Source organism: Microplitis mediator, chromosome 7, assembly GCF_029852145.1.
Source record: "Microplitis mediator isolate UGA2020A chromosome 7, iyMicMedi2.1, whole genome shotgun sequence".
Classification (NCBI taxonomy): domain Eukaryota; kingdom Metazoa; phylum Arthropoda; class Insecta; order Hymenoptera; family Braconidae; genus Microplitis; species Microplitis mediator.
The window spans coordinates 12335275-12353612 of record NC_079975.1 but is presented as its reverse complement, the minus strand read 5'-3'; positions in this window follow the sequence as shown (position 1 = coordinate 12353612).

Here is an 18338-nt window from a genome sequence, read left to right as displayed (position 1 = left end):
ATCGGTAAATAATTTTCCTTTCATTAATTTAATCCAGTCATTAAAATCAAAAGGGGTCAAATTGATGAACTTCGGAAAAATTTTTGACAAATATTTTATTTACAAAATTACTAAAATCCCTATATCACGTGAACGGAGAACTTAAGCTACTTAACTAAGAGGACCTTTTTTGTAGCGAATAAAATTTCCTAAAAAATCGTTATCTGCACTTTTTCTGTAAATTTCGTTATTTAGTTAATATCAACTAAAAACCCAAATTATTATTAAAAAAATTATTTTCAGAACCAATACAGAAAAAACAATCAGAGTCAGAGTAAAACTATTAAAGAAACTTTTGAAGAGTATCAAATTACCTAAAAAATGCCGCAAACGGCGACCCGATAACTTAAAATGCGGCTGAGTTATAGAGAATTAAAAAAAAAATCCCAACTTTCCCATGTATTTTAAATGGGAAAATTTCAAAATCAAATGTAAAGTACTTAGAATTAAAATTAAGAGCTAAAACTTTCAGAGAATTATTTTTTCAATGTCTACAACAATATTTTTCAGTGGGAGCGAAAAAAAAAAAAAGTCGTTCCAAACGGACCACCCTAATATATATATTAAATAATATGACAATTTTTTAATATCAATGTTATTAAATTTTTATTCTGTCAACTATCAATCAAACTTAAATCCCCAATACTTAAAAAATGTTCAAAGGTTTCGGCAGTAATTTAAAAGTATAAAGTATCAATTTGATTATTTGAGTTAAGTAATGCCATAAACGTTTCTTAATTGTAAGTGTATAACAGGCTAGAGGATCAGACTACAAACCATCGATAACCAAAGTTAAGCAGCATCGGCGTTGGACATTAATTGGATGGGTGACCTCGTAGTAAAATAATTATCGATGGTTAATAATTTTTTTTTTTTTTTTTTATTTAATTTTAACCGACATTGATATTGATGAAGACAATAAATCCTAATTAAACTACTTAATTAATAATTTACAGATATTCTAAATGAGATTCTAAAACTTTTTTGTAGAGCGTTCAATTTCCTACAAAATTATGTATTAGTCTATTTGATCTATTGATTTGTTTAATGAGTTAACAATACTTAAAGCTAAAAAAAAATCTGGGCGTCGGTTGACCCTGTGGGCCAGCCCCAAAACTTCCCACTGTTTTCGAGCTTAAGGAGCTTGAAAACATTACTCTGAATATATTTTCGAGCTCTTCTAGATCAAAATGCTATTACCTGCGATTATTTTTTATGAGCTTTTCAAGCTCTACCAAGTTGCGTTTTTTGCTAAAGTTTGACGAGTTAAGAATCGGAAATTGTTAATGAAGAAGCGGTTTTTTAATTTTTATTCTCGATTATGTTCAATGAAATAAATGTATCGAGGCAGAAATCAATGTCAGTGATCAAAATCAAGATTTGAATGAGTTTTGACTTAGGTCAGAGCAATAATATATGAAATATCCGAGAAAAACATTAAAAACTGGATTTTCTCAATTTTTTGCTGATGATATTTTTTTAAACTAAAGAACAAGTTAAATGACATGAAATGATAATCCAAAGAGACTATAAACAGAAAGAGTTGGTATGATTTCAAAAACATTTAGTACATTATATTTTGATTTATTCGGAAAAATTAACATTTTATGTTATTTTTTAAACTTTTCAGCGCCGATATCTTTCAAACTAATAAACCGATTTTGACGTTCGAGGTAGCATTCGGCGCGTTTTATTGAGTTCTAGAGCTGATTAGAGTTTGAAATTGATCGAATGAGTCACTTCAAAGATAATCGAAAAAAACCGTTTTTTATCATTTCTTTCGCCAACGATTTCTCTGGAACAAATTAACCGATTGAGATGGTTGAGGTGGCATTCGACGCGGCTTATAAAGTTCTAGAGCTGATAAGATTTTGATGTCGATCGTTCAAGTCGTTTCTGAGAAATCACTAAAAAACTAAAAAAAAAATTTTTTTTTTTTTTCGTAATTCGCCAATATTTTCGAGTCTGCTTGATCGAATGATCTGAAATTTTCAGGAAAGTTGAGGGCCAACAATCTCTTTTGATTGCCACCTCAACCATCCAAATCGATTCATTAGTTAAAAAGTTACAAAGAGTTTACACACACACACACACACACACACACACACACACACATACATACACTCGGACATCATTCCGGAAATAGTCAGAGTAGCTTCCTAGGACCTCAAAACGTCGACATCTGATGAAAACTCGACTTTCGAAAATCGGGGTGAAAACAATAACTTCCCAATTCTTTGAAAATCGTCGATTTTCTTAGCGGGAAGTTAAAAATTTTTCCCGTGTTATTTAAATGGGAAAATCGAATTTTTCGATGAGCTAGGTCTGTAATCGACATAGAATTTTTTTTCTTGCGCGAAAATTTTTTTTTTTGTGTTGAACTATAATTTTTTCCACAAGCACTTAAAAAAAAATAATGTTGCTCTGAAATGAAGCATCCTACTATACACTAACATGTATCACAAGATATGTTTGTATGTAACTTTTTAGATAGATTTATTGGAAAATCTACCTTCCATTTCGGCTGCCGGATGGCCTTTTTTTTTTTTAATCATTTTCTTACGCTAACAATATCGTGAAAAAAAAATTTTCAAAAATATGGGATGTTTGTTGACTATTTCCACCATTTAAATATAGTGGAAACCTAAAACATGCACACCTTCTCAATAAGACAATTCATAGATAAATTGAGAAAAATACAGATACCCCAAACGAGGAATCGAACCCAGACGATTTCGGTATCGCGCCGAGTGCTCTACCAGTTGAGCTATCCGGCACTATACTATATTCCGTTCAATTTGATCTATAACTTATTGAGCCACACCGTCCATCGTACGGTAATACACCATCTAAATATAGTGGAAACCTAAACATGCGAACATGCAAATAACCTTCTCAATAAGACAATTTATAGATAAATTGAGAAAAATATAGATAGCCCGAACTGGGAATCGAACCCAGACCATATCAGTTTTGCGCCGAGTGCTCTACCAGTTGAGCTATCCACTTCTATACTATATACCGTTCTATTTGATCAATAACTTATTAAGCCACACAGTCCATAGTACGGTAATACACTAATTTCTAAATATAGTGAAACCTAAACTTACAATTAACCTTCTGAACAAGACAATTTATAGATAAATAGAGAAAAATATAGATAGCTTGAATTAGAAATCCAATACCGTATCGTTCACAGCGCTTCATGCCTCTTTCACTCATATACCACATCCTTGAACACTTACAATAAATTAGTTATTTTTTTTCTACACTAGAAATTCCCTAGAAATAATTTATATGGCGAAACAACGTTTGCCGGGTCAGCGAGTATATATGTACATACATATATAAATTTTTTAACGAATGATATTTTTGAACTCGACTCAACTAATTATGATAGTTTACGACGAAATCGCTCGAAAAATCGACCTTGAGGACAAAGACAATAGTTAGATTTTTAAAAAAATCTACCTAAAAAATCTGGGCGTCAGTTGACCCTGCGGGACAGCCCCAGAACTTCCTGCTGTTTTCAAGCTCAAGGAGCTCGAAAATATTAGTGTGAACATATTTTCAAGCTCTTCGAGCTTAAAAATCCTATTGCATGCAATTGATTTTTTATGAGCTTTTCAAGCTCTAACGACCCCCATGGAAAAAATATATTTTTAAAATATAAAAAAAATATATTTACGAATATATTACAAATATATTTAAAATGTATGTCAAGTATATTAAATACAAGTATATTAAAGTATATTAAATAAGTATGTTACTTACATGAATATGTATGTAAAATATTTTACATGTATAAAACATATACACTTCTCCAAAAAATTAAAGGAACAAGAAAATTTTATAAATTTTTTAGTGATTTTTGGAAGGCTGTATTTTCGTGAAAAATGATCGTATCGAAAAAATAAAAAATGCAAATTGAAGCTTGAAATCTCTAGTTTGAAGATCTTTCAGCAAAATATTTTTTTTAGCCATGGTTTTTGCAGAGTCAGAAGAAAAAGGTCGAGACAAAATTTTTCTAAATTTTTTGGTTTCGTTTTTTAGGTCTACGGGGCCGGGAAAAATTTTTTCAAAAAAACGAATTCATGGCTTGTTTAGAAAATTTATTCAGCTACAATTTGCTTTTTTTTGTTTCTCTGTACGACAATTTGCTGCTGAGATATCAGCCTTCAAATGAAAAAGTATCCTTTTGACTTTGATTATTGATATCTCAGCAAGAAATGGTCCCACAGTAATTTAAAGGGCAGCTTAATAAACTTGAATAAATCCCCTACAAGCTCCATTTTTGATTTTTTTCAAAAAAAATTTTTTTTTATCCTTGATATCCATTTGAAAAACCTTTAAACAATGGCCATTTTCTGGTTTTTTAGTCGACTCATCACTACTCTGCAAATATTGATAAAAAAAATAATGTTGCCAGGTGATTTTACAGCTTTATGTACCCCCAAAAACCCTGGAAATTTTCAGATTGATCCATTGAACCGTTTGTCCGGTCCGATTGCTCAAAGTTTTACAAAACAATTAAAGGAACAAGTTTTGTTCCTTAATTTAAGTAATCATTACCAAAATGAAAAAATTAATTTTTTTTTTTGGATTTTCTTTTATTTTTGCGTTAGTTATCCAGTAAATGTAAGGTAAAGAAAAACAAAAATTTTTTTTCCGAAAAACGAAAAAAAATAACCCCCCGAATAAACCATAAAAACAAAAATAATTAAAGTTAATTAAATAATAACTGAATAACTAACGCAAAAATGAAAGAAAATCCAAAAAAAAATTAATTTTTTCATTTTGGTAATGATTACTTAAATTAAGGAACAAAACTTGTTCCTTTAATTGTTTTGTAAAACTTTGAGCAATCGGACCGGACAAACGGTTCAATGGATCAATCTGAAAATTTCCAGGGTTTTTGGGGGTACATAAAGCTATAAAATCACCTGGCAACATTATTTTTTTTATCAATATTTGCAGAGTAGCGATGAGTCGACTAAAAAACCAGAAAATGGCCATTGTTTAAAGGTTTTTCAAATGGATATCAAGGATAAAAAAAAATTTTTTTTGAAAAAAATCAAAAATGGAGCTTGTAGGGGATTTATTCAAGTTTATTAAGCTGCCCTTTAAATTACTGTGTGACCATTTCTTGCTGAGATATCAATAATCAAAGACAAAAGGATACTTTTTCATTTGAAGGCTGATATCTCAGCAGCAAATTGTCGTACAGAGAAACAAAAAAAAGCAAATTGTAGCTGAATAAATTTCCTAAACAAGCCATGAATTCGTTTTTTTGAAAAAAATTTTTCCCGGCCCCATAGACCTAAAAAACGAAACCGAAAAATTTAGAAAAATTTTGTCTCGACCTTTTTCTTCTGACTCTGCAAAAACCATGGCTCAAAAAAATATTTTGCTGAAAGATCTTCAAACTAGAGATTTTAAGCTTCAATTTGCTTTTTTTATTTTTTCGATACGATTATTTTTCACGAAAATACAGCCTTCCAAAAATCACTAAAAAATTTATAAAATTTTCTTGTTCCTTTAATTTTTTGGATAAGTGTATTTCTATTATATCACTTTTGACCGTTTTTCGTATATTTAAAATCTATCTAAAATATATGTGGAATATATGCACACATATATAAACAAAATATGCAGAATATATTCGGAATATATCTTATGAAATACATATAAAATATATAAAAATATATTTTACATATATTTTGGTAGTATTCGCAGACTCAGGGTCGAGTACGAGAGAACTGTTCCAATGGAGCAGTCCAACTAGATAGTTCCACTCAAGCACCAGGTGCTCCAAGTGTTGAAGCTGCCCAAGAGGGCCAATACTCGTTGGATTTTTTGTCAAAAAAACGCGAAGAGGAATCGAAAAAATTGTTTTCAGCGAACCGGACAGTTCCACTTGGGCACCAAGTGTCGCAGCTGTCCAAGTGGGCCTGGACTCTTTGCAGTCTTGTAAAAAAAATTAAAAAGGAGTAAAAAAAATTACTTTCAGCCAAATGGACAGTTCCACTCGGAAACCAAGTGATGAAGCTGTCCAAGCGGGCCTGGACTCTCTACAGTCTTGTAAAAGAAATTATTTTCAGCTTAGCAAACAGTTCCACTTGGAAACCAAGTGTCGAAGCTGTCCAAGTGGGCCTGGACTCTCTGCAGTCTTGTAAAAAAAATTGAAAAGGAGTAAAAAAAATTACTTTCAGCCAAATGGACAGTTCCACTCGGAAACCAAGTGATGAAGCTGTCCAAGCGGGCCTGGACTCTCTACAGTCTTGTAAAAGAAATTATTTTCAGCTTAGCAGACAGTCCCACTTGGAAACCAAGTGTCGAAGCTGTCCAAGTGGGCCTGGACTCTCTGCAGTCTTGTAGAAAAAATTAAAAAGGAGTAACAAAAATTACTTTCAGCCAAATGGACAGTTCCACTTGGGAATCAAGTGATGAAGCTGTCCAAGCGGGCCTGGACTCTCTACAGTCTTGTAAGAGAAATTATTTTTAGCTTAGCAGACAGTCCCACTTGGAAACCAAGTGTTGAAGCTGTCTAAGTGGGCCTGGACGCTCTGCAGTGTTGAAAAAAAAATTATTTTCAGCTGACCAGACAGCCCCACTTGGGCACCAAGCGTCGCAACTGTCCAAGTGGGCCTGGACTCTCTGCAGTATTGTAAAAAAAATTAAAATATAATTATATATGATTAGACAAAATCTTTTTTCATCGGGTCTCTACAGTCTTGTAAAAGAAATTATTTTCAGCTTACCAGACAGTCCCACTTGGGCACCAAGCGTCGCAACTGTCCAAGTGGGCCTGGACTCTCTGCAGTATTGTAAAAAAAATTAAAATATAATTATATATGATTAGACAAAATCATTTTTCATCGGGTCTCTACAGTCTTGTAAAAGAAATTATTTTCAGCTTACCAGACAGTCCCACTTGGGCACCAAGTGTCGCAGCTGTCCAAGTGGGCCTGGACTCTTTGCAGTCTTGTAAAAAAAATCAAAAAGGAATAAAAAAAATCACTTTCAGCCAAATGGACAGTTCCACTTGGAAACCAAGTGATGAAGCTGTCCAAGCGGGCCTGGACTCTCTACAGTCTTGTAAAAGAAATTATTTTCAGCTTAGCAAACAGTTCCACTTGGAAACCAAGTGTCGAAGCTGTCCAAGTGGGCCTGGACTCTCTGCAGTCTTGTAAAAAAAATTAAAAAGGAGTAACAAAAATTACTTTCAGCCAAATGGACAGTTCCACTTGGAAACCAAGTGATGAAGCTGTCCAAGCGGGCCTGGACTCTCTACAGTCTTGTAAAAGAAATTATTTTCGGCTTAGCAAACAGTCCCACTTGGAAACTAAGTGTCGAAGCTGTCCAAGTGGGCCTGGACTCTCTGCAGTCTTGTAAAAAAAAATAAAAAGGAGTAAAAATAATTACTTTCAGCCAAATGGACAGTACCACTTGCTGTCTAGGAAGGCCAAGGTTTTTTTTTGGTTCGTGTTTCTTTAACTATGTTGTCATTTTAAACAATTTAATTTCATTGTGCTCAATTTATTAATCGTTTTCCATCAACAAACGATTATAAACAAATTCATAACAGAATTATTTTTTCATTATTTACAAATTAACTGATGCAGTAAGCTTTTTTCATTTTTATTTATTTTTCAGTTTTCTTTTACTAGTTTTTTTCGTAGTTTCCATTGTCTATTATAGTCTTCATTATCTTCTTCTTCACTTATTGAGCTTGTGCTCTTCATTTTTCTTCTCAGTGCTGTTATTTTATTTTGTATGGCTATATGGAGTCTTGACTCGTTGTACTTATCTGGATGCATTTCCCGAACAGTATCTATTCCAATGTAAGATCATTTAAGTAAGAATATGGCCTTTCATATCTCTAATAAATCTATTTTTCATACATTTAATAGCAGCAAGTTGTTGTGAATCCAGTTCTTTGTGCAACGTTGTTGACTGCTTTATTTTTGACTTCCTGCCTTTGAAATTACTCTCCAGGAGAATATTTACGTCTACAACTGCCATCAATAAGGACGTGCCCATTGCTGTGAGTGTATTTTTTGCCTGTGCTGCGTCCCATTGTTCTGGCGTAATGATGATGCTGCTTCCTGGTGGTCCAATTTCTATCTAAGAAATATGAGAGAAAAAATTAGATTAGAGCAGTGGATCTCCAATGGTTCTCTGTCCATGAAATCAAAATACTTAATTTATTGACAATGGTCTCGCAGGATTTTTTTCTGCCGTTGATGTTCTAGTGTGATGAACTGGTCGCTGACCACTCGTTGACGGTTTTGACACATTGTTCAGCCGATTCACTGCATCAATTTTTTCCTCCAAACGATCAATTTCACGCTTTAATTCGTCAATAGTTTTATCACGATTTGCAAACAAATTAAAATAGATTATTTTGTTTTTTTGAATTTTATATCTAAAATGTTATTACCTTGAATAAGTTTGTCCAAGTCTATCGGACACAATTTCTTCGGTGGAACAGCTTCATTGCTCCTGACTCGAACTCCACTTCCTCCGATTTTCTACAAAATTTGCATAAGCTACAATTATCTTATCATACATTTATTAATAATTAAAAATGATACGATACCGATGTCTGACCAGTCGATTCAGTGCTCGTTAATATCAAGTCATCATCAAGATGATCTGCTACTGACCCACTAAATGATAACTTTATCATGGAAAACGTTCTCTTAGTCTATTTTTACACTGTGGAATTTTTTAATGTCAAAGTACGATACTTACTGTTCTGTGAACATTAAGAGGATCTGTCTTTGAGCAGCCGGCGTTACTAGGTAATGGACCTCTATCAGACTCATTGTCATAGGAGGACTTATTTTTTTTTCTCATCTTTTCTTGGGCTCTTTACACTCCGAGATCCTTTATCATTTTTACGATGAGTTTCTCCACTTAAATGTCGATGTGGGCTTCTAGAGCGGTCTACCGATCTATGTGGGGACTTTATTCCAGCTATTTTCGAAAGTTTCTCTTCAAGGAAAGATTTCCGGGCTTCATTGATAAAGATAAAATTACGTGACGGATATATTTAAATAATTTAAATAATTCAAAATTTGTTACTTGATATATCAACAACAACTCCATCGTAGAACTTCCATCCAGACTTCCCGATGAAAAAAGATTTTGTCTAATCATATATGATCATGCATAAGTGTCTATATATGATCAGATCCAAAAATTGGCCAGGTCTAATTATATATAGTCAGATATATTTATACATAATCATATATGATTATATACAATCATGCATGAACGAATATAGTCATTTTTGAAATCTCATTTAGAATATCTGTAAATTATTAATTAAGTAAATGAATTAGGATTTATTGTCTTCATCAATATAAATGTCGGTTAAAATTAAATAATAAAAAAAAAAATACTTATCCGTTGACTACTATTTTACTACGAAGTCACCCGTCCAATTAATGTCCCACGCCGATGCTGCTTAACTTTGGTTATCGATGGATGGTAGTCTGATCCTCTAGTCTGTTCTACACCTATAGTTAGGAAAAGTTTATGGCATTACTTAACTCAACTAATCAAATTGATACTTTATACTTTTAAATTGCTGCCGAAACCTTTGAACATTTTTTAAGTATTGGGGATTTAAGTTTGATTGATAGTTGACAAAATAAAAATTTAATAACTTTGATATTAAAAAATTGTCATATTATTTAATATATATATATATATATATATATATATATATATATATATATATATATATATATATATATATATATATATATATATATGGGTCATTCCACCAAATAAAATTATTTTTACGGGGCGACCCTCGTCGATTTGGTTCAAACTTTGTGGAGTCGATCTATATATTAAAAAAAAAATTCTCTGAAAATTTGAGCCTTTTATTTGCAGCTGTTTCAAAGTTATGATTTTTTGGATTTTTTAAAAATTTTTGTTTTCAACTTTTTCATTAATTTTTTTGAAGGAAATTTTTTTTTTTTTAAAATGAGCACATAACAGTTTTTCGTAGGAAAAATTCTCAGCTTTCCAATAAGAATATCTATTTTTTATTTTATGTTACACAAGACCTTTTAAAATTCGATTAAAGACAAAAAAACGATTTTTATGACTGTGCAGCGCTTGATACATCTATCTTGATATTTTTTTCTGAAAGCTGAGACTTTTTCCCGAAAAATATGTGATTTTCACGATGTGCATATTTTTTGTTTGAACAAAATTAAATAAAATATAAACTCTCTATGATTAAAAAACGTTAATTCTTATTTGTTTTGAGGATGTTGATACATTTTTAACACATATATATCTTAAGTTATCAAGAAGAGGTGAGATAGTGCACTGCTTGTGTTTCTTTCACCGTTTTTGACTCCAAGTATCGTACGTCTAAAGCATTTATTTTTTATAAAAAGTCATCATTCCCTGATTAAACAAAACGATTCGAAACGATTTGTAATGTTAAATGCCCATAAAAAGGGTGATTCAAAAGTATTCAAAAGCATTAAAAAGTATTTAAAATTTTTTTTCCAATCGTTTTGAGTCGTTTCTTTTAATAAGGGTTGATTATAACAGTGAAATCAACGCTGGTAGAATTTTGAATATCCGGATGTATAAATTTTGTGGTGTGAGGATATGATTTCAGGTATGTATCTGCAGTAAAGCTCTAAAAACAAAAATTATAAAACTATTTTTCATGATACCAGCATCAATGGTTCAAGTCTAGGAATCAGTAATTTGAACTTTGATTCTTGAGTTTTGTTCAATAGTGATTTCAAACTATTGATGTCATCTGCGTTAATGACAGTTCTGACTTTGTAATCAAGTTTTATAAAAATTTGTGTACATAATAAATAGTATTTATGGTTTCTGTTTAGTTATAAATTGCAAATCATAAGTTAGGCGTACACTAATGGTTGATCACACCATTGGTCTTAATATAACTTGATTCTAACTAGGTGCTGACACTGATAATAATTTTCAATGCAGGTAATCATGAAAAAAATAGTGTGTAACACTAAATGAAACACGACTTCAGATTGCAATTACTGTCAGCTTTTGCCTACGGCTCGGGCAGCCTACTTTACTTTCGTCTGACATCGTTTTGTTTCATCTCTTGCCACACAATGAACTATTACAGTTTGTTAAAACTATAAAATTAATGACTTGCATTTAAATAATTATTGATTTTGTTCAAACAAAAAATATGCACATCGTGAAAATTACATATTTTGTGGGAAAAAATCTCAGCTTTCAGAAAAAAATATCAAATTAGATGTATCAAGCGCCGCACAGTCATAAAAATCGTTTTTTCGTCTTTAATCGAATTTTAAAAGGTCTTCTGTAACATAAAATAAAAAATGGATATTCTTATTGGAAAGCTGAGAATTTTTCCTACGAAAAACTGTTATGTGCTCATTTTAAAAAAAAAAAAATTTCCTTCAAAAAAATTAATGAAAAAGTTGAAAACAAAAATTTTTAAAAAATCCAAAAAATCATAACTTTGAAACAGCTGCAAATAAAAGGCTCAAATTTTCAGAGAATTTTTTTTTTAATATATAAAACGACTCCACAAAGTTTGAACCAAATCGACGAGGGTCGCCCCGTAAAAATAATTTTATTTGGTGGAATGACCCATATATATATATATATATATATATATATATATATATATATATATATATATATATATATATATATATATATATATATATATATATATATATATATATATATATATATATATATATATATATATATATATATATATATATATATATATATATATATATATATATTTATTGGAACTATATACATAATTAAATATTTATAGGTTTCATATCAATAAAGTCTGATCAGATTTAATCATACATAGACATATATAATTACATATAAGTTTATATCAGTCATGTCTGATCAGATCCAATCATATATAAACTTATGCACGACTATACATGAATTTATATTAGCCTTGTCTGATCAGATCTAATTATATATAGGCCTATATCTAATTATGTATGGGTTTGTATCAGTCATGTCTGATCGATCTAATCATGTATAGACTTATACAGGGTGATCCAAAATTACTTTCACAGTGAGAAAATTTAGATAGAGGAGGTTGTTCTAAGCATGAAGTTCCTTTGCCACTTTTGAAAATTTTGAGTAGTTTTTGAGTTATTCAACATTTTAATTGACCAATCATATGTGAGGACTGGAATTTAAAAAAAAGTAAAAAAGAATAAATATTAAGTTTGGCAACGACGCAATTATTAACTTCAAGTCATACATAAATTTTTTATTTCAAAAAGTTCGAATTCTGCAAAAGTTTGAAGAACGAAAACAAAACACGCAATCGCAAGCTCAAATATACTCTTATCATACATTTTTTAAATTTAATTACTGACAATTGTGAATAATAATTATGCTTTCATCATTAGAGTCAGGACCACGGATAATTAAAGCACAATTATGTTTTCCCCCCTGAACCCCTTCTGATTTCACAGATATTTTTTTTTTATTTTCTATCTCACTAAAGGCGTTTCTCATAATTTTTTTAAATTATCTTACCCAGTCAAAAAAAAAAAGTTACGAATTTTTGAAAAAAATTTATCTTTTATTTTCAAAATTCCATTACTTTGGCAAAAATAGACTTATCGGGACGTTTTTTTTTTTTTTTTACATTTTGTCTTAAATATTGTCTTATTTTCAGTCTTGGAATTTAAATTACTGTCAGTCTTGAATATCGTCTTATTTGCAGTGGTAATTTTTTTTTACTTGTCTTGAATATTTGTCTTACTTTTTGTCTTGAATGTTGACTTACTTTTTGTCTCGAATTTGTCTTGAATGTTGTCTTACTTTTTGTCTTGAATTCCGTCTTACTTTTTGTCTTGAATTTCGTTTTACTTTTTGTCTTGAATTTGGTCTTATTTTAAGTTCTGATTTTTATCTTATTTCTGGTCTTGAAATTTGTCTTATTCTCAACCTCGAATTTTGTCTTTGATTTTGACTTCTTATAAGTCTTAAATTTTGTCTTATTTCTGGTCTTGAGTTTCATCTTATTCTCAGTCTTGAATTTTGATTTCTTATATGGCTTAAATTTTGAAAATAAAAGAAAAATTTTTTTCAAAAATTCGTAACTTTTTTTTTTTTGATTGGGTAAGATAATTTTAAAAAATTATGAGAAACGCCTTTAGTGAGATAGAAAATAAAAAATACTTATCTGTGAAATCAGAAGGGGTTCAGGGGGGAAAACATAATTGTGCTTTAATTGTCCGTGGTCCGGACACTCATGATGAAAGCATAATTATTATTCACAATTCTCAGTAATTAAATTTAAAAAATGTATGATAAGAGTATATTTGAGCTTGCGATTGCGTGTTTTGTTTTCGTTCTTTAAACTTTTGCAGAATTCGAACTTTTTGAAATAAAAAATTTATGTATGACTTGAAGTTAATAATTGCGTCGTTGCCAAACTTAATATTTATTCTTTTTTACTTTTTTTTAAATTCCAGTCCTCACATATGATTGGTCAATTAAAATGTTGAATAACTCAAAAACTACTCAAAATTTTCAAAAGTGGCAAAGGAACTTCATGCTTAGAATCACCTCCTCTATCTAAATTTTCTCGCTGTGAAAGTAATTCTGGATCACCCTGTATATGATTAGATATGGGGTTATAACAGCCATGTGTGATTATATCTAATTATATATAGACTTATATATGATCAGATCTGATCATATATAGACTTATATATGGTTATAAATAGAGTAATAACAGCCAAGTATGATCATATCTAATTATATATAGACTCATATATGACCAGACCTGATCATATATAGACTTATATATGGTTATAGATGGGGTTATAACAGTCAGGTATGATCAGATCTAACTGTATATAGACTCATATATAATCAGATCTGATCAGATCTAATTATATATAGACTTATATATGGGCTTATAACAGCCAGGTATGGTCAGATCTAATTATGTATGGGGCCATATATAATTATATATAATCATGCATGATTATATATAACTTCAGATATGATTATATATAATCATATATGATCATATACATGAACATATATAATCATATATGATCATATATATGAACATATGTAGTCATATATGATTATACAAAATCTTTTTTTCATCGGGTTGGGCTTACGGTCTGAATCTCTTCATTCAATGGCGTATACCTTGTCAAAATCAACTTTTGATTCTCTGAATTTTTCCGGATCGAATTTTACAATCCACTCTACAGGAACATCAGGTGTATACGTATTTTTATTCACTCCGTTATCAACCCACTTGATAAGTGCGAAAGATTTGCGCGTCATAATTAAAAATTGAATTTTCAAATTCGATTCATCACGTCAAAGAAATGAGAATTTTTAACTACTGATCGTATTTTATCAGAAATAAAAATAGACAATCTAATTATTGAAAATAAAATATAAAAAAATAAATATATAACATTGCCATGAATTTCTGAATGTTTTTTTTTTCTTTCAATTAACAAGAGTGAAAAAAAATATTTTTAGCCAACCAGACAGTTCCACTTGAGCATCAAGTGCTGCAAGTGTTGAAGCTGTCCACCCTGGTTAATAAAGAGAACTAAAGAGGATTAAAAATGAATTGAATCCTTTTTAATTCTCTTTAGAGAATTAAATAGAATCAAGGAGAATTCATATTTTGAAATTTTTAATACTTTTAAATTCTCTTCAGAGAATTAAATAGAATTAAGAAGAATTCATATTTTGAAATTTTTAATACTTTTAAATTCTCTTCAGAGCAATCGAATAGAATAAAGAACTATTCCCAAGAAAAATATAGAGAGACCGAACTGGGATGGATATCCCGAATTGTCCATGGGGAAGAGCACTGGTTATACCAAATATAATATATTATCTATACCAGATATATATATATAGGACGTGATGCAGGGTATACTTCGCCACTACCAGTAGGTACTTCCCACTCTGCTACGCAAAGTTCATTTGGTAGCAGTGGAGTGATGACTGACGATAACGTCCGCTGCATTTGCTTTTAACACTTCTACTATAAGTATCCATATCCAAGAAGCCAGTACGGTCTAGCGGTGAGCGCGGAACTAACTTTCGCTCACTTACTCTCTCCCGCCAGATTGTCGGTCGGCGAGCGTCTCACGATCACTCTTACATTTTTTTCCCGTTGCCTTTTTCTCTTTTACTTACTTTTTTATTCCAAAAATTTCTCCATAAAAAAAAATAAAATTTCACGTATAAAATTATTTTTTCTTTTCTTTCCCAGAATAAAATTTGAATATATAAATAATTACTAATCATTATTATTTTGTTTTTTCAAAGTTTAAAAAAAAAATGATTTTTTTTTGTTATGGTTACAATTCTCTCGAATACTCAGCGAGAACTGGAATTGCAACATATGACTTTGAAATTAAAAAAAATAAGAAGGAATTAAACTTTTTCGAATCCTGTTTTATTCTCTCGGATTCTCGGGAAGAACAGAAATTGCAACATTATTTTAGAATTAAAAAGAATTAGTTAGTATTAAATTTTTCCGAATCCTCTTTTATCCTCTTGAATCCTCCGCGAGAACAGAAATTGAATATTATTTTAGAATCCTTAGCGAATTTGTTTATACCGAAAATTTAAGTTTCTTATGGGTTCATTTCCGGTGTAGTAGAAATTGATAAATATTTCGGTATCCCGTGTAAAAAAAATTTTTGTTCCTAATGAATTTAGATCTGAATTTCATAACGAAACTCAGATCGTGACACAAATATGACTTTCATCATGAATTTGCTCCCACAATTTTTCGTCTAGTAGATTCGTATCACTTCTAAAAATTTATTATTATGTCTTTGAATTGGACTTGGGATGACTTCGATAGAAACTTGACTGAATTAAACCTTTTGTCAAATTTATCGACTCAGAAATTACCAATAAATTTCTTCTATCAAGTACTCGATTATCGTAAATCAGTTTCGATTGTAAAATTAATTTAGTGAATGAACTTCGGATCAGTTGGGTAAAAATTTGACTGAGTCATAATTTTGTCGTGATTGAAATTGTTGATACAAATTCATGATGAAAGTCATATTTGTGTCACGATCTGAATTTCGTGATGAAATTTAGATCTAAATTCATTATGAATAAAAATTTTTTTACACGGGATGCTTTACGAATTATACCCAATGAATACCCAGATTATATACTCAAATCGTCTCATGTTTTGGGTATGTTTTTGAATTTTTCATACTTAAATGATACTGAAAAAAGATCTACACTAATGGAAAAAATTGAAGGATCAAAAAAAAATTCTAAATTTTCAGGCGATTTTCAACAGGCTCTAACTTTGAGAGAAATGGTCGTACAAGAAAAAAAAAAGGAAATTGTAGCTCAAAGTATCTACTTTTTGGATTAGAACTTAAAAATATTTAATCCTTTTTTATTTTTTTTTAATCCTAAAACGATAATAATTTTTTCGTTAGTTGAAGGAGAATGAAAAAGGATTCATTTTATGTTCGATCTGAATTCTCCGGAGAATTCTGAGTATTGAAGAGTATTAAGGAGTATCAAATACGTGTGCTTTTTTAATCCTTTTTAATTCACTTTTTTAACCAGGGCAAGATGGCCAGGACTTTTTGGAGATTCGTTAAGAAAATATCAGTAGCAGTAGTAAAAAATTATTTTTAGCCAACCAGACAGTTCCACTTGAGCACCAAGCGTTGCAAGTGTTGAAGCTGTCCAAGATGGCCAGGACTCTTTGGAGTTTTGTTAAGAAAATATCAGTAGTAGTAGTAAAAAATTATTTCAGCCAACCAGACAGTTCCACTTGAGCACCAAGTGTTGCACGTGTTGAAAAAAGTTATTGTTTATAAAACAAAACTAATTACTTGAATACTTATTTGAATGCAGCATTGCTATTTTAATTTATTTTGTTCATTTATTTATTTGTTTTCTTTTTTTTTTTTTTTTTCATAATTTGATGATCATAATTTCAAAACCTGCATACATTCAATTTTGCTGTCAATCGTAGTGTCTTGACATTTAGACAAATTTCCCTGACATTATCTATCAATCATTACTTGACTGATTGAACCGGTGTCGGTTGTTCAGCTAATCAGCTTTTTGATTATAAATGAATATATTATTTGCTACAAATTAACATTTATTTGCTACAAAAGTTTCACTGTTGCTTGATTTAATTTTTATATTTAAGAATTTTATATTTATATTAACTTCCCATTGTTCGAAAGTTTCGTGTTTCTAAACGTTTAGTAGACAAATATTAAGCCGTATGAATCATAACAGAAATCTCGTTACATATAATCTTTATAATATGAATAATTCATCGATGGCAATTCCTTCCCGAACTAAACTACGCTGGAAAAAGAATAAATTGAAGTAAGTAACAGGATTGGTTTATACTTGTATATATTTTTTGGTGTTATGTTTATACAAATTTCAATATTGTAATTAATATTTTTTTTGAGATCACTATTGAGTTCACCAGCAGTAGAATCATTTAACTTGTTGATATGTACTTACGATGTGATATAAACTTCATAAATAAATTTTAACCGCTACTAAAATTTTAATTTTAATTATTTAATTTTTCATTTTATTTTTATGACAGAGTGATTAGCTTGCCAAGTCTGGTCGCACCTAAGTATTATAGTCGAATATTAGGGCGCCACTGGAAGATGGACTCGGCCTTCCAGAACCGGATGTTAATGTATTTATTTTATATGCTCAGGGTCGTTCGTAAATTTTATAATTTTGTGAGAGAGGAGAGGAATAGTGAACAGGCTGAAATAAATTTTATTTAAGACTTTAATTCCAATTTCAATTAATCAAGCACCTTGCTTATTATTTATTTTCCCTTAATAACAATTAATAATCTTATGACAAACTATGCTTATGACAAACTAATATTCTTATGACAAACTAAATATCGTCCCCTGGACGTTTTTCACACACACACGTATTTTAAGCGTCTCCCGGACGTAACACACACACACTCTCTTTAAAAAACCGTCCACCGGACGTTAAACCTTTAACCTTAATACACTTTGATTAAAAAACCGTCCACCGGACATATCTTAAACCTAACTTATATTTTGTCCACAGGACCTGAATCACAGACACATTTTCTTTCGATTAACATTACTTGATTCTACTTAAAACTCTGTTTTCCTTTTGTACCTTCAATATCATTACAATCTTTTCACCCAAAATATCATGACTCTAATTCAACTAAAATTCCAATATAAATTTCCCAC